Source organism: Mus musculus, chromosome 3 (assembly GCF_000001635.26).
Source record: "Mus musculus strain C57BL/6J chromosome 3, GRCm38.p6 C57BL/6J".
In the NCBI taxonomy this organism is placed as follows: Eukaryota; Metazoa; Chordata; class Mammalia; order Rodentia; family Muridae; genus Mus; species Mus musculus.
The window spans coordinates 154,389,821-154,416,570 of NC_000069.6; positions in this window are offsets into that span (position 1 = coordinate 154,389,821).

The following is a 26,750-nucleotide window of genomic DNA, read 5'->3' on the forward strand; positions in this document are numbered from 1 at the left end:
AGTCGTGAGCATTGTAAGGAAATCAAGAGGCTCCAAGCTTCCCCGAGATTATGGCTAAACTTTGAACTGGCAGGACACTGTAAGAGTCCAGGGCTAGAGAGCACATGTCCTGTGGAGTATAAAGAAGCCCAGGGTGGGGGCAGTGTGCTTTAATTGGGTGCCACAGGGCAAAGTAGGGTATAACGCTGGATCAGGAGACTGGATCTCTATTTGGGTTTCATAGGAAGTCACTGGGAAGATGTAGCAACGGCGTTTTCTGATCTAATTGATGTTAAGGGAGAAGAAACCACAGTGAGGAAGGCAAGCATAGAAGAGGAGGAGGAGAGCTGGGACCTGACCTTGGTAGCTTAGGTGACAGAGGATGTGCTAAGCTTGGGCGATAGTCAGGGTGAAGGGGAAATGATCGGGCATATTTGAGGTGTGTGTGTGTGTGTGTGTGTGTGTGTGTGTGTGTGTGTGTGTGTGTCTGTGTTGCACAGCAGCCTGCATGAATTTATGGAGAGAAGCCAGACTGGCATGGCTAAGATCCTCCAAATACAAATCCCTCTGTAAGGAAAAGGTGAAGTGTTCTCCAACAAAGGCGTAAAGAAGAAACCACAGCACCATGTAAACACATGGCTGATGTTGTCCTTGTGATCTTAAGCCACCGAATCTTAATTTCTTACTTAACTTTCTTTCTGTCTTTCTTTCTTTCTTTCTTTCTTTCTTTCTTTCTGTCTGTCTGTCTGTCTGTCTGTCTGTCTGTCTGTCTGTCTGTCTTTCTTTCTTTCTTCCTTCCTTCCTCTCTCTCTCTCTCTCTCCCTCTCTCTCTCTCTCTCTCTCTCTCCCCCCCTCTCTCTCTCTCTCTTTCAAAAACAAAACAAAACAAAACAAGCCAAACCAAAACAAACCAAAACAAACCAAAACAAACCAGTATTAATGAAAGTACATGCCACTCCTGGGATCATCTTGCCGACTGTGAAAGAAACCTCCAGCATGTACTCCCACTGTCCTAACTATAAGCACGGGAGGTGTTCACAGGGAGGTGGTGTTTGATATGGTCTCATTGCCTACGGCAAGCATGTAGCAAAACCTCACAGTTAACTCCCCACATAAGGAAAGTTACTATGTGTTAATAAAAAACCTTCAACTGTGAATAAACCATTACTAATCAAAAAGACAACAAGAGCTGGGGAGACGGCCAGACAAGCATGGCTTAAAAACACAGGGGCCTGAGTTCAATCCCCAGAATCCATGAGTGAAGTGCTGGGTGGCCCTGCATGCCTGGAACAGCAACTGTGGAGAGGCAGGGGCTTGTTGCCCACCAAGCCTAGTAACCAGTGAGCTCCAGGCTAATAAAAGACCCCGTCTCAAAACAAACACATAGCTGGATACACAGACCAGTGGGGCAGGCTGGAAGGCACACACACACACACACACACACACACACACACACACACACAGATGACTGGGGAGTTGACTCAGTGAGTCAAGCAGTTGCGGTGCAAGGCTGACAACCTGAGCTTGGATCCAGAAAAAAGTCAGATGGATGCAGCTGAGCAAGCATCCGAACCCCCGGGTTCGGATGCTCTGATGGGGGAGAGGATAACGCAAAGAAGACAGGGGATCCTGGGCAAGGTAGCCTGGCTTATGCAGGAGATAAACAAGAGGTGCTGCCTCAGACAAGCGGGAAGGGCAAAGATGGACATCTGAGGTTGTCCTCTAACCGCCACATGTGTGCTGTGGTGTGCATGCCCATACACACACAGAGACACACACACACAAGCACACACACATGTGCATGTGCACATGCACATAGCAGCAAAACCCAAATTGATAGACACACACACACAGAGACACAAATAGACACACATACACAGAGACACAAATAGACACACACACACACACACATACACACACACACACACACACACACACGGCTGTAGCATTTCCAGTGCTGTATAAACAATGCTGCCTGGTTTCTGAAATTCATTTTGCATACATTACACACATTGATATTCAAATATTCATGTGGAGTCCACAGCAAGTGCAGTGATTATGACCTCAACAATCACCTTAATTGGCCCGGCCTCTCCAAGAGTGCACCAGGAGCCGTCCTTCTGGCTGCTGATTTACAAATTTGTCCTTTCTTCCTCTCCCTTTTCCCTGTGATCTCAAAGCTCCTTGCTCTATTAGGAACCACAGTAAGCAAGTTGGGAATAGGAGGAGTTGTGGTCTCAAAAAGTGCTGGTTACACTCCTACTTTGTGAAAACTAGGGGTTAGCACCATGGATTTCCTTGTAAAAATTCCTTGGGATACATTTGGTGTGTCTTGGTTACCAGCACTGTTGGTGTTTATTAAAATTATTCCTCAATGCCGGCTGTCGACACCGGGCTGTCTGTGCCACTACTCTACCTTGGCATGAAAGTGAAGGGACACTGTCAGGCTGGGCAATGTCTGCCTCACAAGAACTGGGGGTCTGGAAGGAGCTCGCACGAAAGCAGCCAACTTCGAAGAAATCTTAAGAGGAAACAAATGCTTTGGAGGAGACATGTTCAGGTTATGTCTCTCATGAGCATTCGAGTAGCATTTCCATGTCCTGCACGAGTTCTCCTATGTACATGAAAAAAGTAAAGGTTTTGAATTTTATTAATCATGTTCCAGATCATAAAATGGTCATATTAAAGATTATTAATTCATGCAATGAGGGAACTAGGTAGAAGTTACACCTAGCTAAAAGAGACCGTAAAACAAGCATAAAAATGTTGAGCCAGGGGAGTGGAAATCAGGATAAATGCACTTTTTTTTTTTTTTTTTTTTTTTTGCTCAAGAGGAAGAGAAAGGCCCTGAAATGTGTTGGAAGGCACAGAAAAAAAAATCAATTGCACTGTGTTTGTGTTTAAGTGTGCATGTGCACGTGCCTGCATGAGTGTGAGGGCGTGTGGCCAGAGGAAGATAGAGGACAATCCTCACCTATGGCTCTCTGTGTTGTGTTTTATTAAAAAGAAAGAGCAAGCCAGGATTTGTTTGGTAGAGGCATGGTATAGTGAGGTGAAAGGGGAAGTCTCTGTGTGCCCATGCTGAGGCGTCCCTTTCCCTGGAGGCACCAACCATATAGCATGGAATAGAGTTTATTTAGGGCATGGGGAGGGGAGTTGATGAGGGACTAGAGGGACTAGAGACAGAGAAAAGCAGAGAGAGAGAGAGAGAGAGAGAGAGAGAGAGAGAGAGAGAGAGAGAGAGAGAGAGAGAGAGAGAAAGAGAGAGAGAGAGAAAGAGAGAGAGAGAGAGGAGGGGTAGGGGGCAGGGAGTAAGAGGATAAGAGAATAAGAGAGTGAGGAGGGAGCAAGCAGCCCCTTGTATAGTGAGTCAGGCACACTTGGCTGTTGCCAGGTAACTGTGGGGCGGAGCATAGAAGGAATGCTAACACTCTGAGGTATTCTAACCTGAGAGATTGTCTCTCACTATACCTAAAGTCACTTCCTGACATCCTCCTGCCTCAGCATTGGGATTACAGGTGCACACCCTGCCTGGATTTTTACGTGGCTGCTAGGGATTTGAACTCAGGTCCCCATGCTTGCTCAGTGAGTGCTTTGACCCACTGAGCCATCTCCCCAGCCCTTCAGTTGTACTTTTCTTTTTTTTTTAAATAAATAACCTTAACATATCTCAAAGACAATGAAATGTTGAAACCCAGCATCCTGAAGAGGTTTCCCCATAACACTTAGTTTTCTATTGAAAGCAGGGATTTCCTCTGCATTTTTCTTTCACCCCACCCCCCACATTAATTAAATGCCATAGAGCATAGTATCGCACGTGTAGAGCAGGTGAGTACATCTGGGATGCCATATTTGGGCAGGGGACAATGGCTGCTTGGAGTGTTCAGTTGCTTGAGTGTCACTCAGAACAGCAATGCCTGCTATGCCTGCTATGACCGTGGGAAGCTGAGCAGTGGTCTTGTGATTGGTTTTTGCTCCTTGATCATTACAAAGGATTGTCTATTCACAAACTCACTCAACCGGAAATGCCCCAGACCCACTGGAAAGGAAACGGCAGTGTGGAAAACGTGTACGCCTTTCTTCTGAGACAGGCCCAGGCTGATCTTAAACTCACTATGTGCTCAAGGATGGCCTTGAACCTCTGACCTTCCTTAAAGTAGTGAATCCCAAGCCTGGATTCCTGTAGTGCTGTCCACTCCAGAGACTTACATGCTAGGTGAACAGTGACAACTGGGCTATATTCTCAGCCCCCTGGTCCACATATGGAATTATATTCTTTGGGGAAGTGAAAATGGAAAGAGCTGGTGCTTCTAGAACACAATAATAAGACCTAGACAGTCCCAGGTCTATCCTCGGTCTCACCCATTGAAGCACACCACTTCCATGGTAGCACCCATGTAAGGTGGTTCACAACTGTCCACAACTCCAGTTCCTGAGACACATGTCACCTCTGGCCTCACAGCTACCTCCACTTACAAACACACACACTCTCTCTCTCTCTCTCTCTCTCTCTCTCTCTCTCTCTCTCTCCCTCTCTCTCTCTCCCTCTCTCTCTCTCCCTCTCTTTCTCCCCCCCCCACACACACTCACTTAAAAATAATAAAAATAAATCCTTAGAGAATGCATTCCTCCTTTTTCCTGATGAACGCTGCTAATACTCATATTGCTTGCTGCTGTGTGGAGATAGTTTGGGCATCTGTGCTTCATACTAGATCTCCCAGAGTCCGAGTCTCTCTTTCTGTGATTTACCCTCATAGACTCCCTGGGACCTTCTTCCTCCCAGTTCTCTGAATGTGCCCCTCCCACCACACCCATTTCCACTCGCTCTCCCTGGATCTCCCCACCCTACACCCTCCCCCTCCCCCTCCCCTCTCCCACCCATTCCCTCCCTTCCTCCATCTTCCTTGGATGACTATTTTCTGAGTGAGTATCTGAGTGAGATTCAAGCATCCTCCCTTGGGCCTTCCTTGTTTTACTTAGCGTCTTTGGGTCTGCAGATTGTAGTGTGGATCTCCTGTACATTATGGCCAATATCCACTTATAAGTGAGTACATACCATGCATGGCCTTTTGGGTCTGGGTTACTTTGCTCAATATGATATTTTCTAGTTCCATTCATTTGCCTGCAGATTCATGTTGTCCTTGTTTTTAACAGCTAAGACTCTACGCAGTCAGGGATATGAAACCTGAAGTGGCCATCTCCTGGAGCCAGGCAGAACTCTTGGTCAAGGGATAAGGAAAACAACCCACTCACAAAAACTTCTACTGGAAATTTGTCCTGTCTATAAAAAGTGCATGGACAAAGATGGAACAGAGATCGAGGGAATGGCCAACCAATGACCAGTCCAACTTGAAACCCATCCCAAGCAAGAACCAATCTCTGACACTATTAATGGCACTCCATTATGCTTGCAGACTGGAGGTTAGCATAACTGTCCTCTGAGAGGCTCCACATAGCAGATGGCTGAAACAGATGCAGAGACCCATAGCCACACAGTGGATAGAGATCAGAGAGTCTTACAGAAAAGTCAGGGAAGGATTGAGGGACCCAGAGGGGATAGAAATTCCACAGGAAGACCAACAGTCAACTAACCTGGACCCTTGGGGGCTCCCAGAGACTGAACCACCAACCAAAGAGCCTACATAGGTTAGACCTTGGCCCTCCACACATATATAGCAGAAGTGCAACGTGGTCTTCATGTTGGCCCCCCAACAACTGGAGCATGGGCCTGACCCTGAATCTGTTGCCTGCCTGTAGATCCCGTTCCCCTAACTGGGCTGTCTTGTCTGGCCTCAGTGAGAGAAGAAGTGCATAGTCCTGCAGTGACTTGAGGTGCCAGAGTGGGTTGGTACCCAAGGGGCCTTCCCCCTTCTCAGAGGAGAAGGGGAGGGGGAGTGAGGGAGGGACTGCTTGGGAAGGGAGGGGGCTTCAATCAGGATGTAGACTGAATAAATAAATAGGTTAATGGAAAAAAGCATGTAGTTCAGTGGGAAGTCTGCTGTTGTCACTACTGTTCTGTTCCTGGAGTTATGGAGAGTTGTAAGGCACCATGTAGATGTTGGGAATTGAACCCAGGTCCTCTGTAAGAACATTCTTTACAGCTTCCTAAAATTTGAAACATTATAAGCATAACTTGGAAAACTGACAAAAAAGATACCCACATATCCAAGAAGCCAGTTTTTAAAATTGTGACAAATCTCAATCTTTATTTTTTTTCATTTATTGCTTTGTGTGTGTGTGTAGGGGAGAGAGAGAGAGAGAGAGAGAGAGAGAGAGAGAGAGAGAGAGAGAGAGAGAGAAGAGAGACAGACTGATAAAGGCAGACTCAGACAGAGATAAAGACAGACAGACTGTCAGAGATAGAAAGAGAATGAGTGCATAGGACACAACATACAAAGGACAACTTTTAGGGGGTTAGAGTTGATTCTTTCCTTCCATCTTGCTTTTGAGGCAGTCTCTCAGTTTGTCACTGAGCTGTGCATTCCAGCTGCTCGCTGGTTTCCCACCTCTACCAATCACCCACTGGTGTGCTGGGATTACAGGTGGAATCAGGGACCAGGGACCAGGGACCAGGGACCAGGGACCAGGGACCAGGGACCAGGAATCAGGGACCAGGGATCAGGGACCAGGGACCAGGGATCATGGATCAAGGTTGCCAGCAAGAGCTTCCTCTTATCTCTCTCACTTCCTCCCAGATCTCTTTTATAAAGGAAGTAATGAGTGGTTATTCCCAACGAAGCTTTAACCTTTTATTGAACTTGATTCTCAGCCAGAAAGAGGTACAGAAGTATTCTGAAGTAAAGATATATTATTTCTATTTGTATGCATATTGCTCTGTATGCACGTATCCAGAACATATACCCATTTACAAATGCACATATAGAACTTGGAACATTGTATTATCCTATTTTATGTATCTGTGTTGGCTAGTTTTGTATCAACTTGACACAAGCTAAAGACATTTGAGAGGAGGGAACCTCAATTGAGTCAATGTTTCCAGAAGATCCAGGTGCAGGCTGTAGGCAAGCCTGTAGGGCATTTTCTTATTTAGTGATTGATGGGGGAGTGCCCAGCTTATTGTGGGTAGTGCCATCCCTGGTTTGGTTGTTGTGAGCATGAATCAGTAAGCAGCACCCCTCCATGGCCTCTGCATCAGCTCCTGCCTCCAGGTTCCTGCCTTGTTTGAGTTTCTGTCCTGACTTTCTCCAATGAAGAACAGCGATGTGGAAGCAAAAGTTGAATAAATTCTTTTCTTCCAAGTTGCTTTGGTCATGGTGTTTCATGACAGTGATAATGACCCTGACTAAAACAATACTGTTTTGGTAAATTTATTCACCAATATTACTTATCATTTGTAAATATTAGTTTTGAAATTTATTTGTACTAATACAGCAGCTAAAGTTAGCATCTTGCTCTCTTTATATAATATTTAATGTACTAGAAACATTTTATCTTCTGTCCCTAGCAAGGAATTGTGAGGTTATCTTCAAAAGTAGTCCAATAAATATTCTGTTTCATATGTCCTTGCAGATATATGCAATCCTATTTTAAAAGCCTAGAAGTGACATTTTGTACTCTAGTGTGTGTGCCATACACAGTATATGTATGGTGAGACGAGCTCTTTAGAGTGGTTATGCCGATAGACTATATCACACATCATAATATAGAGAATCATCTTAGAATCCTCATGAACGGTTTCCCCAAATTTGCAGCCTTTTACCGATTTAGCTTGCATTGTCTTAATTTTGTGTTCTGATTTGTCTGTGAGGTTGTCTTTTCATTTATTCTTTCCTGCATTATCTTTTTGTCTGTTGGCTCATTTGATTTTTCTTTATGTATTTGCAGGACTTAGAAAGTACTCTGGATGGGGCTCTCCTGGGATGACGAAGTTTTCAGGCATCTTGGTCAGTACTAGGCTCATCATTACCTGTGCTTATGGAACTCTGAAGTCAAGCAGTCTATCATTTTATAGTTGGTCTGCCTTTCCTTCTGTGATTTGTGTCCCTTGGGGGAGGAGGAGTCATAAGCAACCCTTTCCTAATTGTGGTGGCTTTTTAATGTGTCAGTTTGGCTAACTAAATTGCATTTTCCAGCATTTCCCTGTGTGTGTTTCCAGTTAGGGCAGACCACAGCAGTGATCTTAAAGTCAGATTTGCAGGCCGAGGTGGAGCATAGCCTCCATTCGGCTTCTACACTTTGATGGGAGGTGGCTGGGTCACCTCACTTATGGAAAGCAGCTGTGAGCTATAGAAATGATAGTCTCTCTGTGTGTGTGTTTATGTGTGTATGTGTGTGTATGTGTGTGCATGTGTGTGTGTATGTGTGTATGTGTGTGTATGTGTGTGTGTATGTGTGTGTGTATGTGTATGTGTGTGTTGTGCATGTGCGTGTGTGCATGTTCATGTGCGTGTATAAAAGTGCATTAGTGAATGTGTTAGCCTGGGTATACACATGTGGAAGCCAAAGGAACACACTGTATGTTTTTCTCTACTGCTTTCCACAAAGACCTTGAGACAGGGTCTCTCATCTCATTGAATCTCTAAGTAGCAATTTCCTAGCTAGGCCGACAAGCAGCAGGCTCAAGATAAAAGCTCTTTTTATCTCTTCCTTCCCCTACCCTTGACTTCCCTACAGTGTGGTTCAGTTTTAAATTTTTGAATTGTTATTTATATATTTTTATGTGTATAGGAGTTTTGCCTGCATGGGTGCCTGTGCCCCATGTGCAAGCCTGGTGCCCGCAGAGGCCAGAAGAGGATGGATATCCCGGGACTGGAGTTATGGGTGATGGTGAGCCACCATGTGGGTACTAGGAATTGAACTTAGGTCCTCAGGAAAGGAAGCAAGGCCTCCTAATTCCTGGCCATCTCTCCAGTCCACCTAACCTAATTTTAGCCAGTTGCCAGGGTTAGCATTCTGAGTCGTATGTCCTCTGGGGTTTCGTGAATGCCCGATGGCAAGTATCCACATAACTGTCATATAGAATAGGCCACTGCTCTCGAGATGCCTTGAGTTCTGCCTACCCATTCTTCCTCCCTCCCTATGAATACTCAGCAGTCACTGCTCTTGTTAAATAGCCCATAGCCTCGCCGTTTCTAGAATGCTAGTATTGGAAATCATATAAGATGTATCTCTTCAGATTGCCATATTTCACAGGCATGTATGTCAACGCATGCGTGTTTTCATCTTAGAGCTCATATTTTGAAGCATTTTATCACATTCCATTCTAAAAGTTGGTTTACTATTGAATAACATTTTAGTTTCTTCAAGCTTTGGAAATTGCCAATAAATATGCATAGGATTTCCTGTATGGGTACTGTTAAACCACATCTAGATAAGTGCTCAGTAGCACAATTTCTGTCTTATTAGAAAACTCTCAGAATGTTTCAAACTATCAAAAGTGTATAGGTCCGCTTATTGGTAATTATTTTTCTACATCTGTTTGTAGTTGCTACAAGTTGCCTTTGTCACAGGGAAAGTAAGTAATGCCCTCTACTGTACTGATCCTGACTGAGAGCAAGTCACTGAGAGCATGTCCGGGAGGCTGTAGGCAGGGCTAAGCTGCCATGGCCCTCTGTCTTACCCAGCCTCTGTGTGTCACAGTACAGTAGGCTCTGTGTTCTGACTCACTTCTCCTTTGCAATATTGTCTTGGATAATTACATCTTTTACTATTTCATATAAACTTTCAGATTAATTTCTTGAGGTTTGCAAATCACTTTCTGGTGATTTACTTCTAGAGATCTTTGTGTAAAATAGAGGTGTTGTTATGATACCGTCTTTATCCACATATAAAAGGGTTTTCCATTTGTATAGAACCTTGGTCTCTTTTCTCAGAATTTTATTGTTTTTATTATTTAGATATTATATATATTTAATGAGAGTTGGTTTTAAAGGGTACTTTAATATGGCAAATGATGCTAGTGGTGCAGCTTTTATTTTTTGTCTTTAAAAAATTCTTTTTATATTTCATTGTGTGTGTGGGTGAATATGTGTATATGTATGAGTGTGCATATATATATGTGTGTGTGTATGTACATGACATATCTGCATATGTGCATGTCATGCCTGTGTGTGTGAACGTACATGCCATGCCTGCATATGTGTGTGTGTGTGTGTGTGTGTGTGTACATGCGAGTGTGTGTGTACATACCATGCCACTGTGTGTATCGAGGTCAGAGCAGGAGTTGTGGGTCCCAGTGATTGAATTCATATTATCAGGCTTGGCAGCAAGTGCCTTTACCTTCTCACCAACTCTATTTTTTTCTTGCCTTATTATCTAGAACTCTGTACTGAATACGAATGATGGAAGGAGGCATATTGGATCCAATTTTGATCAATTTTGATCAGTGAAAACATTGAGTTCTCTGCTTTGTTGGCCATTCCATGATTAACATTCTGATTTTCTGTCAGGGTTTCACATACATCTTCTGTACAGAAATTCCTCTCTATATATTTAAATTTCTAATAACTTACCTTGCTCTTTGGGTATTAAGCCCTATCACCTAGCACAAAGACATTTTAATTTATTTTATATAAATTGTCTCACTTTTGATTTATTTCCTTGGCACCATTTATACTCATAGTAAAAGCTTAAAAGCTGACATTTGTTTTTGTTTTGACATTTTGTTATTGTTATTATTATTATTATTATTATTATTATTTTAAGAAAGAAGGAAGTACAAAAGAGGCAGGACTTGCTGAATTTTCATACAGAACCTTCCTCATGTGCACTCTTCTGGGTAAAGACTGGAAGAAGGAATGACCTCAGGGGAAGACCATTCAATGGTAACATTTTAAAGACCTTTTGTTGCGATGACTCTAAGACCTTCTTCACGGTCACAAAAGGAGCACTAGGTGTGATCAGAGTTCACTCTCGCAGACACCCAATTCTTAGCTGGAGTTGGATGGGGGGTCCTTCTCCCCAAGTCTTGGGGTGTGCCCCCCCATGAATTTTAGTTATATTTAACTTAGTTTCTTCAAGTGTATTCTATAAATTGAGACCTAGAAAGCACACAACATTAGCAAAGAAACACCATCAGCTTAAAGCAGTGACACAGAACCCATTAAAACAACAAAGGAAAGGCTGTTCTGGGACCTCAGCTTCCAGTCAGCAGGACACAGGTTCAGACTGGTCAGGTGTGACTCAAAGAAGGGAATCAAGAGTTTTGGCTTGCCTTATTTTTTTTATATGCTTCCTTTTTTTGTCTTCCTGGGTTAAATTGGAAGAGATACATCTATTTGTATTTTTATTCAGGATTGTTTAGATATTTTAATATCTTTGCAGAAAAAGTATGATGATATTTGAGTTGGAAGTTGACTCAGTTGGTGTCCTAGGGGGTGACACTGAGGCTGACCTCTCTTTCACACATGCTTGTGCACGTGTGTGTGTGTGTGTGTACTCCCACCCTCCACAGATAGAGAGATAGGTAGGTATGTAGGTAGGTAGATAGATAGATGATAGATAGATGATGGTAGATGAGAGAGAGAGAGAGAGAGAGAGAGAGAGAGAGAGAGAGAGAGAGAGAGAGAGAGAAGCACAGAGACAGTTCAGCCTCATTCTAAACAGTAAGAAGACCCTGACTGGCTCAGACACTCAGCGTCTACTTCTTTGCTTTTCTTGTTGAATCACACTTCATGCGTGAACATTCTTTTTGTTGTTATACTGGTTTTATTTAATTATTTTAAGCTGCCTCTTGTTTTCACAGTATTTTACTGTGAGGCTTTTCATCACTTCATGTCATTAAAAGATCCTTATTTTATGAATGGTTTTACGCTCCTGCTTTGACCTTATTGTTTTAACCTTATGTTTTCAACATATTTGCCACTTGCCCACAGTTGTGATCTTATATTCACTTAATTTTGAACTAATCTTGGGTGGTCTTTTATTTTTTCTTTAGTATCCCATCATGTCTTTGTGCTGGGTACGTACGCCCTTGCCAGTGGTTAGTATTTGCTTCTCTTACATGCTTAGTGTATGCGTGAGACCCAACACATCTCTACAATTCCTATAAGTGTATTAGTGATTTTTTTCTGGGTTTCGCATGTCTGCAAGTTTCTCTCCTTAGTCATAGCATGTGCTTGACCTAGGGAGCATGCTAGACTTAGCCCTACGTGTGGAGACAGTGGTAACTGGAGCTGATGTAGTAGATCCACCTCCATCTTAAGTGGGTGGTTGTCTGCCAAAGCCATAATGACACTTTCATGGGTTCTGAAGCAAAGGAAAGGCAGTTTCTTCAGATACCAGAGGATGCAGCTACTTCCGGCATTAGGGAGGACAGCATGGTACCTGTTGTGGGTAAATATCTAGGCTCCAGGGAAGATCTTCTTCCAAGTTTCTGACTCCATGAGGGAAGGTTGGCCAGGCTGTCAGTTCCTGCTACAATTAACGCTTGAGTTTTATTGTCAGTGTTATGGGCCACCTGGCTACAGGGAACAATGCATTCTTAAGGAGCCGTGTTGAAAGCTTTATGGCTTTGAGCCAAGCTGAGAGTCCCTGAGCTTGAGGTTATTTTGTTTTGAGGAACCAGGAACTTGAAGAATGTGTAACAGTCCATTCCACGCCACAGACCTCAGGTCATCATTGTTGACATAACATTGAAATGGAGCAGCCACCTGGGATGTCAAAGCCTTTGCTTCAGTGGGGTTTCCATGACGATCAACTTCAGGTGAGAGCTTGATTAAGATAGGGTTGCCAGCATCCTATTTCCCACTGGCGAGAAAGCTGGTTTTACTGAAGTCCAAGGGCATGGCCACATCAATTTTAAGGTCTATGGTTTGCAGGTCCATTTCCCGGATCAGTTGTGATTTCTGTTCTATATTTGGTAGAGGCACAGGCCCTGGCGGCGAAATGAGAGTGACTGTGGAACTGAGAGGCAGTAGCCTGAGGGAGTGCTATCTGGAACAGCGTCAAGGGAGATAATTTCCGTCTTGAGAACCAGCCCATCAGCTTTTGGAACATTCCCCTCCATGCAGTGCATCACAATGACAGATTATACTCAGGCTCTCTCGTTAGCTGCTTGGGACCTGATGGAAGAATGTGCTCTTGCCTATGTATGTATAAAAGTTTGCATGGGATTGTGAAACGGGGATTAAGACCTCTTGGGTTTGGGATATGATGTCCATCCATTAAATGGCTCTATGGGCTGGTGCCCTGCTAGGCAATTTCACACAGAATATGTCAGATGCTGCAGCAGAGCTGTGGGGATGTCTCAGTGAATAATGTGTTCGGTGCATAAGCACAAGGGCAAGGGTTTTCATCTCCAGAACCTAAGTAAATGTCTGAGCAGATATGGCACCCCTATAACCTCTGCCCTTGGAAGCTGAGACAGGGGTCCCTAGGGCAAACTGGTTAGCTAGATGAACTGGAATTAGCTGGCTCTAGGTTTACTGAGAGACTCTGCTACAAGAAAGAAAGTGAAGGGAATTAAGGAAGACACTTGAGGGAAACTTTGGACCTCCATGTATGTACACACATGTACGTGTCCACTTGCACATACATGTTCATCCACATACATGTGAACACATACATACACTTAGATGTGAATGCACACATGCATGCACCGCATATATATATATTCCTATATTCAAAGGGTAAACAGGCAGAGAAAGAAATTAGGGAAATGACACCATGCACAATAGTCACAAACAATAAAAGTATCTTTGTGTGACTCTAACTAAGGAAGTGAAAGATCTGTATGGCAAGAACTTCAAGTCTCTGAAGAAAGAAATTGAAGAAGACCTCAGAAGATGGAAAGCTCTACCATGCTCATGAATTGGCAGGATTAATATAGTTAAAATGGCCATCTTGCAGAAAGCAATCTATAGATTCAATGCAATCCCTACCAAAATTCCAACTCAATTCTTTATAGAGTTAGAAAGAGCAATTTTCGAATTCATTTGGAATAACAAAAAACTCAGGATAGGAAAAACTGTTCTCAACAATAAAAGAACTTCTGGGGGAATCAGCATCCCTGATCTTAAGCTGTACTACAGAGCAATAGTGATAAAAACTGCAGGTATTGGTACAGTGACGGGCAGGTAGATCAATGGAATACAATTGAAGACCCAGAAATGAATCCACACACCTATGGTCACTTGATCTTTGACAAAGGAGTTAAAACAATCCAGTGGAAAAGAGACAGCCTTTTCAACAAATGGTGCTGGTTCAACTGGTGATTAGCATGCAGAAGAATGCAAATTAATCCATTCCTATCTAGTTGTACAAAGCTCAAGTCTAAGTGGATCAATGACCTCCTCTTAAATCAAATACACTGAAACTAAAGGAAAAGAAGGTGGGGAAGAGCCTCAAGCACATGGGCTCAGGGGAAAATTTCCTGAATAGAACACCAACAGAGCTTATGCTCTAAGATCAAGAATTGACAAATGGGACCTCATAAAATGACAAAGCTTCTGTAAGGCAAAGGACGCTGTCAATAGAACATAAGGGCAACCAACAGATTGGGAAAAGATCTTTACCAACCCTTCATCCAATTGAGGGCTAATATCCAATATATACAAACAACTCAAGAAGTTAGACTTCAGAGAACCAAACAACCCTATAAAAATGGGGTACGGAGCTAAACAAAGAATTCTCAATCAAGGAATATTGAATGGCTGAGAAGCACCTAAAGAAATGTTCAACATCCTTAGTCAGCAGGGAAATGCAAAACAAAACAAGCCTGAGATTCCACCTCACACCAGTCAGAATGGCTAAGATCAAAAACTCAGGTGACAGCAGATGCTGGCAAGGATGTGGAGAAAGAGGAATACTCCTCCATTGCTGGTGGGATTGCAAGCTGTTATAACCACTCTGGAAATCAGTTTGGCAGTTCCTCAGAACACTGTTCATAGTACGACCTGAGGACCCAGCTATATCACTCCTGGGCATGTAACCAGAAGATGCTCCAACTTGTAATAAGGACACATGCTCCACTATGTTCATAGCAGCCTTATTTATAATAGCCAGAAGCTGGAAAGAACCCAGATGTCCCTCAACAGAGGAAAGAATACAGAAAATGTGGTACATTTACACAATGTAGTACTATGTAGCTATTAAAAACAATGATTCATGAAATTCTTAGGCAAATGGGTGGAACTAGAAACTATCATCCTGAGAGAGGTAACCCAATTACAAAGGAACACACATGGTATACACTCACTGATAAGTGGATATTAGCCTAGAAGCTCGGAATACCCAAGATACAATTCACAAAACACATGAAATTCAAGAAGAAGGAATACCAAAATGTGGATACTTCGATCCTTCTTAGAAGGGGGAACAAAATACCCATGGAAGGAGTTACAGAGACAAAGTGTTGAACAGAGACTGAAGGAAGGACCATCCAGAGACTGCCCCACCTGGGGATCCATCCCATAATCAGTCACCAAACTCAGTTACTATTGTGGATGCCAACAAGTGCTTGCTGACAGAAGCCTGATATAGCTGTCTCCTGAGAGGCTCTGCTAGTTCCTGACAAATACAGAAGTTGATGTTCTCAGCCAACCATTGGACTGAGCACAGGGTCCCCAATGGAGGAGCTAGAGAAAGGACCAAAGGAGCTGAAGGAACTTGCAGCCCTATAGGAGGAACAACAATATGAACTAACCAGTACTCCTGCCCACCCCTGAGCTCCCAGGGACTAAACCACCAACCAAAGAGTACACATGGCTCCAGCTGCATATGTAACATAGGATGGCCTTGTTGGACATCAATGAGAGGAGAGGCCCTTGGTCCTGTGAATGCTTGATGCCCCAGTGTAGGTGAATGGGTGGGTTAGTGAGCAAGGGGAGGGGGGATGGGAGAGGGGTTTTTTGGAGGAGAAATCAGGAAATGGGATAACATTTGAAATGTAAATAAAGAAAATATCTAATAAAAAAGAAAAAGAAAAAGAAAAGTTAGGGCCTGCACTATCTGTTTTTCTCACTGAGCTGTTGGTCTCTATTACATGTTATCTTGTTCACATGTAATCTCACCTTGTGGTCATTCTTATTCCACGATGGGATTGAGGCAGACACAACTGCCATTGTTTTACAGACAACAAAACTCAAGCGAAGGGAGGTGAGATGACTCACCCAAGTCAGAAGGCAGGATAGAGTCAGAAGTCAGTTCTTCCCAGTCACCTAGACCAGCATGCTCTCAGCCACAGTGTTCTGTTTCTCAGAGTATCTTCTGTAAGATGGTATATATGGCAGTAAGAGAGGCAAGGTAGGCTTAGGAGAGGCTATAGTCTATATATAGTATATGGATATACGACACATCTACTCAAAGATCCCGAATCAACTATTAGTGACTTGTGTGTATATCCTGTCTGCAGCTGTGGAGGATCTTAGAGGTTATGATGACTCATCTTGACTCTTGGGATAGAAGAATTAAACTTTAGTATATATATATATATATATATATATACACATACATATATATATGTGTGTGTGTGTGTGTGTGAGAGAGAGAGAGAGAGAGAGAGAGAGAGAGAGAGAGAGAGAGAGAGAGAGAGATTCCAGCTAGAGCTCAGGGTAACAACATCCATAGAAGTTTCCCTAGTGCTCTTTGTCTCTGTCTCTTCTCCCTCTTGGAAGGACAGAGGCATGGTCCTTGTGGTCTTTGTATTCACCAAAGCAAAATGCAGGGTTTAGGCAGCACACTGTAAGTACAATGCTGTAGCAAAGTATACCGTAGGATATAGTAACAGTGAGGGTAGGCATACATTTCTGAGATCGCTTTATGGGCCAGCATTTTGCTAGGTAATTTTATATAGATCATGTCCTTTAAGATACCCAACAAGGCTGTGAAGGTGACTCAGTGGGTAAAACGCCAATGCATTATGTGATTCAGGTTTATGTGGGATTTCGCCTTTGCAGTATCCTTTTATGTACACTCTGCCTATTGCCTTTTGCAACGTTATACCTGGTAGCAGAATAGACCTTATTTGTTAAGCACATAATGGAGGAACTGAGGCTCAGAGAGGTTGAAAGACTTCCCTTTGTCTGTGCTTCCCTTCCGAGTGCTGTCTGTGGTGGAGTCAGGTGCTCAGCCCTTTGGCTTCTTGGCCTCTTTTTACCTACCAGAGGAACACTGACAATTCAGCTGTATTGAGAGAAGAGAACTCGGCAACTCTTGGTTGGAAGATGCAAGCTATGTTAATTCCTGTGTTTTCATCACCACTGAAACCTTCCAGGGCAGCCTGGACCCCTGTTTAAATCTACCTTCAACCTCACTTGTTAGGACTATTCACCTCTACTACTATAGGATAAGCTGTTTTCCCTCAAGTGCGGGCATAGATTCTCTTAGGTAAGGCATGGAAATAAACTGTCCTGAAGGCACTCCGGGTCTCTGGATGTATGTGGATGCAGTGTTTTGAGTATGCAAAGAGCCTCTGGTGGTTGAAGTTTTTGGCTGGGAACATGCTTGGCAGTTCACCCAGGTGGAACCTTCTCATTCTCCCCTATTTGCTTATTTTAACAACTTAGGATCAGCTTGTATAGTCTGTTTGAGAAGGACAGCCAAGAATGGAAACATGAGGGGGCATATCTCCACACTTTAAATGCTTAACCACACATCTCTTCTACCCAGCTCTGTGGAAGCATCACTGACAAAGAGTTATATATTTACCAAAAAATAGGATGAGGTTTCAATATACGGTCACACATCATTTAATAGTGGGAACATTGTGAAAAGTGCTAGATCTCTGTTTCTGGGCAAGCTTCGCAGAGTGTGCTTGCTCAAACCAGGCAGTACCACTGAGTCACTGCATATGGCCACTGAGATGAAGAGATGTGAATTGTATGAACATGTTCCTAGCATGACATGATGTGACATGACATGTGCCAAAGCAAATGCTTTTTAATAAGGAAGATACTCCAACAAAATGCTAATATAGCATAGCAGTACCTAACATACATAGGAATTTATAACTGCTATCAAGTATTATGTACCGTGTGTAATTATATATGCCTGTGGTTTTATACATCTAGCAGTATAGTAGGATTTGTGGATACATCAGCCATATACACAAGTGCCATGCACTGAAATAAAACTTTAGGATGCCTGAGATCTCACTGGGTGAGAGTATATTTCCTGATTTCTTTAATAGAAAAGAGGAGTATAGTATATGCTATCTGTAGCTGACTGAGAAAATGTTACTTTGCCAGTGTAGACTATGTAGACACATTATGAAGAGAGTTTGTACATTGGTGGTAGCACACAGTTACCACCATATGCAGAGTAAAACATTTAAGTCTAGTCTCAGTCATTTTATGTACACAATACCAGACTATTAACTATAGTAACCGTACTGTAATTAACTCACCAGAACTTAGTTTTCCTGGACTAATGAAACTGTGGTTTGGATCACCCCATCATATTTTCCAGCTATTGAATTGTATGAACTTTAACCCTGATCAGATTTATAGTTTGAAAGTGTTTTCTCACCTTCTGCAAGTTGTCTCCTTTCTCTGTAGATAGTCTCTTTTTCCTGTGTAGATGTTTTCAGTTTGGTATGATCCCATTTGTCTATTTGTGCTTTTGTTTCCTGTGCTTCTGGGATTAAATCCAAGTACCTCATGCTGATTCCAGCATATAAAAGCTTACCTCCTGCATTTTCTTCAAGGAGTTTCACATTTCATGTCTTGCATTTAGGATTCAATCCACTTAAAATTGACTTTTGCATCGGTTAGAGATAGGCATCTAGATTCATTATGTATAAAGATATCCAGTTCCCCTAGCACCATTTATTGAAATTTGCTCTTTCTCTGACACATGTTTTTAACAATCTTCCTTTGAGGATAAGCTGGCTGTAAATGCATGGGTTTACTGCTAGGATCTTTCCCGTGTGAGTGATAGTTGTGTCTGATTTTACTCTGACATTGTGACACACTGTAGCTTTGTGGTTTAGTTTGAAGTCAAGTAATGTAAAGCCTCTGGTTTTGGTTAGTTTTGTTTTGGGGTTTGTTTTTCTGGTTTTATATAACTTTTGATATAAAAAAGGCTGTATATATTTATAAAGCTTTGGGTATCAAGCCCAGGATTAGCACATACTAGATAAGCACTCTATCACTGAGCTACAACCTCATCCCAAGTAACTGATAAACATTGAGTCCATAGAGTGTTTGAGGCACTGCATTAGGGTTTTTTAGTGCAGAACCAATAGAATGCATAGCTAGCCACACCAGTGAATTTCATACCTTTTGGATAATTTTGTTTTAGTCATTAGCATCTCTTGCTTTCAACCTGAAAGACCTCCTTTATAATTTCTTACAGGATAAGTCTGGTGGTAATAAATTCTATTGGGTTTTGTCTGAGAATACCTTTGTTTCTACTTTCATATCTAAAGGATAGTTGTGCTGGGTATAGAACACTTGACTGACAGTTTTTGGTTTTGTATTGAGGAATTCTTGTTTGGTGCCTTTCTAGCCTATGAGTGTAATGATGAAAGGTCTACTGTAAACCATGTTGTAAAGCCTTTTTCCGTAATTTGTCTTTTTTTGTGCTGCTTTGAGAATCTTCTCTATCTTTAAACTTTGAGAGATGAATTATAAAATGTCTTGGGAGCAACCTTGGCTACATTAAATTTGACTAGTGACCTTTGGCCTTTTTTTGTTTTTAATATTTATCTTTCCCTAGAAAGTTTTATGTTATTAACTCTTTGTGTGAGTGTTTCTGTAATTTTATATTTTCAGTTCCCTTTTGAGCCCTACTAACTTGAACAACTCTTCTTGTAATTGTGCCCCAAATTTCTGTATACTTTGTTGTTGTTGTTTTTATTTCTCATATGATGTGTTTTCAAATACCCTGCCTGCAAACAAGATTACTAATTCTTGGTTCTATTTTAATCCTTTTTCTATTTATAACCTATCATATTTTACTTTTTGCTTAGTTATTTTTCAACTTACAGATTTATATTTGATTTTCTAAAATTCACTTGTAAGATGTTATGTTTGATGTTATTTTTGTTATAGTTGTTGGAATCGTCAACTATTTTGTTTTCTTGAAAACTTACTGAGTTTACTTAAAACAGCTATTCATGAATTTTCCAACTGTAATTTTTTTTAATGTGTCAATAAGTTGCCACATAGTTAACCTCTGGTTTTTTTATCTTGCCCATTATGTGAGGTTATTTTGGAGAGCTGATCTTTACAATCAACCACATCAGCTTAAGAAATACCCAGATTCTTAGAGATGTATACATTTGGGCACACTCACTATGGCATTTACAGAGACATTCATGTGGGCTCTGAATTATCCAATTAATCAATCTCTTAGTGGCTTCACAATACTCTGGCATTATTGGTAAAAGACAGGAGGTCCTAACTGGAAGAAGTAGGCAGCTGGTGATATGTCTTTTGTCCTGGCTTCTTCTGTGTTTCCTTTTGTCTGCTTTCTATTTATCAAGAAGGAAAGAGCAGTCTTTGCTCACACATTATCATGTTTTATCTATGGGTATGAGAACAAGTGACTGTGGCCTAATCCCACCAAAACTGTGAGACCAAATAAACCCCCTCTTAATTTGTTTCTTTTAGATATTTACCATAGTGATGAAGAAACAGCATCTTATCATGAATGTCTGAAAGTCTGTCCATGTACTGGCACATGACATGGCTATCATATTGAAACATTCAGTGCTCACTCCAATCTTTATAATGCTCTTTTGTTTGCATTTTCCTTTTTAGAAATTCTAGGTCATCTGCTCACTTTTGCTGAGTCAGCGGACATACCTATTACTTCAGTACTAGGTGATATCCTAAGCTGAGACTCCCTACAAATCCACTGTTGGGGTGCTGTCTGTGTTTCAATATTAGAGTGCAGGCCAAGCTTGTGTTTTGCTGATTCTGGAATTGGCGCATTGTTTATAATGATTAAAGAGGTATCTCAAAAGGATAGTCTGTCACTCTAAACATCTATGGGTGGCTAATTTGGCCTATATCCAGATACCTTAGAATTCTGCCTTGTAGAAGATATTGCCTTGAAGGGTGATGTGTGCTCCTATGTAGTTGCTTGTGATGGTTTACTTTACTTTATTTTCCCAGAAAGATAATTATCATTATTATTTTTATTATGCTTGGCATTGCAGGTAGTGGTGGAATGTCCATTAGGTGGCCACTGATGCTTCTGATGGGCCATACACCAAGATCCCCACAGCCTAGGACAGAATCAAGGTCCACACTGCTGTGGGATGTCTGCTGCTGAGATGGAGTCAAGGCCTAAGACTGTTGCAACTGCCCATGAATGATTCTGGTTTGTATAGAAGATAGCTTGACCAGGACTGGCCTTCTTCATGGCACTGAGAAGTTCCTGAGGTTGTCAGTGAACACTAGATTGAGGGAGGGATGATAGAATCACTCAGTCTATAAGGCTCATTAGCCTCGGTGAGATCTAACATACAATTTCCTCTCTAGCCCTCAATGGGAGAAATCTTACTCCTGGCTCTACTGAGGTTGGGGGAATGGTAGGGGAGAAAGTGTGCTCAACTGGCTTTATAGAGTCCAAAGGATCAGTTTGTGGGTACAGGCTAGAGTGGGGGGAACAGAGGTTCAGTGGCTTTGCCTCCCTCAGGTTTTTCTGTGTTGAACTGTGCTGGCTTTCAAGTCTGGGGCCAGGATTGCCTCCACACTGTATGTTGGGAGCTGGGGGAGTGATAATGTAAATGTGTAAACAACTTTCTTGCCTTCTGTCTTGTTCCTTCTATTGTACTACAAGCAAGCATTGTGATCTCCCATTTGGCTCTTTGGCTATTACATGGTAGTATGGTGTATAAAGAGCTGTATAAATCAACTTCCCTGTGGGGAGACAGTCACTGAAGTGACTTACCAGCATATTGTTCCAGTCTGGTTTTCTTATTATAAAATGACATATTTGGTTTTAGTATTATGATAATACTATCTTTACTTAATTTAAAATTTTTTTAAATTATAATGTAATTACAACGATTTCCCCCCCTTTCCTCCCTCTAAACCCTCTCCTATATCCTTCCCTTCTTTCCTTCAATTTCATGGCCTCTTATTTTTCATTAACTGTTATGGCATGAGTATATATATATGCATATATATATATATATATGAAATAAATATAGTGTTGCCTGTATGTATATTATCAGGGCTGATCACTTGGTATTAGATAACCAGTTGGTGTGCTCTTCTCTGGGGAAGACGACCTCTTTTGCTCCTAGCTTTCTTCAGTTGTCTATCGTTCTTTGTGTAGGGTTGAGGCCTCAACCTTTTGGCCTTTTAAAATGACTTGGAAAAGTGTTCTCTTTGCTTCTGCTTAAAAGTGTATATGGGGAGGATTGTTTATGGATTGGCTATCGAAGGTCTTTATGTGGGATAGTGGGCTGTGGGCAGACAGCCTTGTCCCTGGTGGAGCAAAGGTCTGGAACCCCAGCGACCCAGTGGGTGGTGATTTCTGCCTGCATGGAAGGGAAGGTGTTCCACCATGCCTCCTGGGCCCCTGGCTCCTGTCACAGATACAGCCTCCTGCAGTCCCGCCCCCGCAGAGAGGCGTGTGGTCATTAGTCACATAGGAGCAGCACCAAGCCCTCCCACATGCAAATAAGATTTCCCCAACGCTCTCAGACCAAACCAATGAGAAGTACTTATTTTATTGTCAGATCCTTACCCACCCCAAGACTGTTTATAAGAATCCTATTTGGAAGGACTAAAGGTGTGTGAGAACTACTCCATCATCCGAGAGCCGTCCTAAGAGCTGTAATACTTGGGAAGAGGTCTGCTCTCCCGCAATGCTGCCTGAAGCGCTGCCCTCACTGGCTAGTCAGCCTCTTGGACTAACTCAGTGCAGGGTGGTGTGGAGTAACCAAGTAACCTAGAAGGCACAGCAGAGACACAGGTGGAGCCAACTGCAGTGACAGGAGCCTCCCCTTCCTGCCCACACTCGCTTCCTTCGCTGGAACTCTTGCACCAGGCCGGCCCAGAGATCTCTGTGAAAGCCTCTGGGACACAGGCCCTCGTCTTTAAATATTTAGTAGAATTTGTCAGTGAAGCCATCCAGACTTGGGGACATGGAGTTTGTGAAATATGATTTCGGTCTTTCTTTTTACTGCATGTCTACCCAGCCTTTCTAGTCCTTCTTGAGTCACTTTTAACACTTTGCCTTTCTAGACTTTTTCTATTTTACCCATCATTTTTTGTTCATTTTGATCTTTTAAAATTTTCTGTAAGATTGGTAATAATGCCCTTTTGTTCATTCCTGATTGTCACAATTTGGCTCACCCACACCTGTTTCTTTGGTTACATAGCTAATAGTCTGTCAATATTGTTCATTATTTAATAATGGATTTTAAACTTTATTAATTTTCTCTATTTTTAGTCTGCATTTGTTTCTATGTGGTTATAGTTTTAAATATGCCTCTAATTATAGCTTCAGCTGGTATGTTGTGCTATGGTTACATCTTAAGATATTTTCTAATCTTCCTTCTGATTCCTTCTACCCAATGGGTATTTAGGAACGTGTGTTTAAATTTTGAGTGTTTGTGAATATTCGAGATTTCTGTGGTTAATGATTTTGTTCTAACTTTGTTCTATAGTGGTCAGGGAATACACGTTGCATGAAATCAATTGTTTAAAATGTAGTAAAACTGTTCGTTCTGCTGCTGCTTTGTGGCATGTGATATAAATACAATTCTAGGTTTAGCTTGTTTACAGTGTTATTCACATGTAAATATAGAAACTCATAATATTTTGTTCAAAATTATACATTTGAAAGTCATACTGTGCAGCGCTTGAAAAGAGATATTCTCCCCACACCCTCCCACGGTTTGTCATCACAGTTCCTGAGTGACTTCAGGGTTAGGTCACTTCTTTTTTTTTTTTTTTCTTAGATATTTTCTTTATTTACATTTCAAATGCTATCCAGAAAGTCCCCTGTACCCCCCTCCCCCCGCTCCCCTACCCATTCACTCCCACTTCTTGGCCCTGCCATTCCTCTGTACTGGGGCATATGAAGTTTGTAAGACCAAGGGGCCTCTCTTCCCAGTGATGGCTGACTAGGTCATCTTCTGCTACATATGCAGCTAGAGACACAAGCTCTGGGGGTACTGGTTAGTTCCTATTGTTGTTCCACCTATACGGTTGCAGACCTCTTCAGCTCCTTGGGTGCTTTCTCTAGCTTCTCCATTGGGGGCCCTGTGTTCCATCCTATAGATGACTGTGAGCATCCACTTCTGTATTTGCCAGGCACTGGTATAGCCTCATACCCATGAAAGGAGTTACAGAGACAAAGTTTGGAGCTAAGACGAAAGGATGGACTATCCAGAGACTGCCCCAACTGGGGATCCATCCCATAAGCAGCCACCAAACCCATACACTATTGCATATGCCAGCAAGATTTTGCTGAAGAGACCCTGATATAGCTGTCTCTTGTGAGGATTCTTCTTATGTGTGAACATTTGAGTCCCAGCCTAGTGACCAATGGGATTCAGCCACCTCCCCCCCCCTTAAAATACCAGATTTATTTAATTTCCAAAGTCTGGGAAATAAATTTATTTATTTATTTTTGCTTTTATGGAAGAGGGATTGTCAAGGGCTTCCTTTTCCTCTCAGCTCTGTTTTATATGCCACTGTGTTATTCTCTATTCATGCTCACACAAAAAGGCAAGGCTATACGGCTCTGCTTTACTCACATGAGAACTCTGCACAGCTCTGTTGAAGTCAGTGGAGCTACTCTTTTCTGAGCAGAGGATTTCATCTTTAATTTGCATATGCAAGGCACTGGGAAGGAGTCTTGCTGCTGTGGGAAAAATAAAATAACGTGACAAAACTGACATAAGGGTTCACTTGGCTCACAGTGTGAAGGTGCCATCTGTCATCACAGAGCAGGAGCTTCAGCACCCAGCCAGGAGGCACAGGAGGCACAGGAGGCACTGGAGGCACAGGAGGCACTGGAGGCACAGGAGGCACTGGAGGCACGGGAGGCACTGGAGGCACTGGAGACACAGGAGGCACAGGAGACACTGGAGGCACAGGAGGCACAGGAGGCACAGGAGGCACTGGAGGCACAGGAGGCACAGGAGGCACAGGAGGCACAGGAGGCACTGGAGGCACTGGAGGCACAGGAGGCACAGGAGGCACAGGAGGCACAGGAGGCACAGGAGGCACTGGAGGCACAGGAGGCACAGGAGGCACAGGAGGCACAGGAGGCACTGGAGGCACAGGAGGAACAGGAGGCAGAGGAGGCACAGGAGGCAGAGGAGGCACTGGAGGCACAGGAGGCACTGGAGGCACAGGAGGCACAGGAGGCACAGGAGGCACTGGAGGCACAGGAGGCACAGGAGGCACTGGAGGCACTGGAGACACAGGAGGCACTGGAGGCACAGGAGACACTGGAGGCACAGGAGGCACAGGAGGCACAGGAGGCACAGGAGGCACAGGAGGCACTGGAGGCACAGGAGGCACTGGAGGCACTGGAGGCACAGGAGGCACTGGAGTCACTGGAGACACAGGAGACACTGGAGGCACTGGAGGCACAGGAGGCACTGGAGGCACAGGAGGCACAGGAGGCACAGGAGGCACTGGAGGCACTGGAGGCACAGGAGGCACAGGAGGCACAGGAGGCACTGGAGGCACAGGAGGCACTGGAGGCACAGGAGGCACAGGAGGCACCGGAGGCACTGGAGGCACAGGAGGCACAGGAGGCACAGGAGGCACTGGAGGCACAGGAGGCACTGGAGGCACAGGAGGCACAGGAGGCACTGGAGGCACAGGAGGCACTGGAGGCACTGGAGGCACAGGAGGCACTGGAGGCACTGGAGGCACAGGAGGCACAGGAGGCACAGGAGGCACTGGAGGCACTGGAGGCACTGGAGGCACAGGAGGCACAGGAGGCACAGGAGGCACAGGAGGCACTGGAGGCACTGGAGGCACAGGAGGCACTGGAGGCACTGGAGGCACAGGAGGCACAGGAGGCACTGGAGGCACTGGAGGCACAGGAGGCACAGGAGGCACTGGAGGCACTGGAGGCACAGGAGGCACAGGAGTCACTGGAGGCACAGGAGGCACAGGAGGCACTGGAGGCACTGGAGGCTCTGTAGGCACTGGAGGCACTGGAGGCAGTGGAGGCACTGGAGGCACAGGAGGCACTGGAGGCATAGGAGGCACTGGAGGCAGTGGAGGCACTGGAGGCTCTGTAGGCACTGGAGGCACTGGAGGCAGTGGAGGCACTGGAGCCACAGGAGGCACTGGAGGCATAGGAGGCACTGGAGGCACTGGAGGCACAGGAGGCACAGGAGGCACTGGAGGCACTGGAGGCACAGGAGGCACAGGAGGCACAGGAGGCACTGGAGGCACTGGAGGCACAGGAGGCACAGGAGTCACTGGAGGCACAGGAGGCACAGGAGGCACAGGAGGCACTGGAGGCACTGGAGGCACTGGAGGCTCTGTAGGCATTGGAGGCACTGGAGGCAGTGGAGGCACTGGAGGCACAGGAGGCACTGGAGGCAGTGGAGGCACTGGAGGCAGTGGAGGCACTGGAGGCTCTGTAGGCACTGGAGGCACTGGAGGCAGTGGAGGCACTGGAGGCACAGGAGGCACTGGAGGCACTGGACGCTCTGTAGGCACTGGAGGCACTGCAGGCATAGGAGGCACAGGAGGCACAGGAGGCCCAGAGCAAAGAGTCCTGACACTAGCCATCTTCTCCTTCTCAGTCAGTCTGAGATCCCAACCTATGTCATAGTGACACCCACACTTAAGGAGAGTTGTCTCATCTCAAGTAAACCAGTCTAGCGCGCGCGCGCACACACACACACACACACACACACACACACACACACA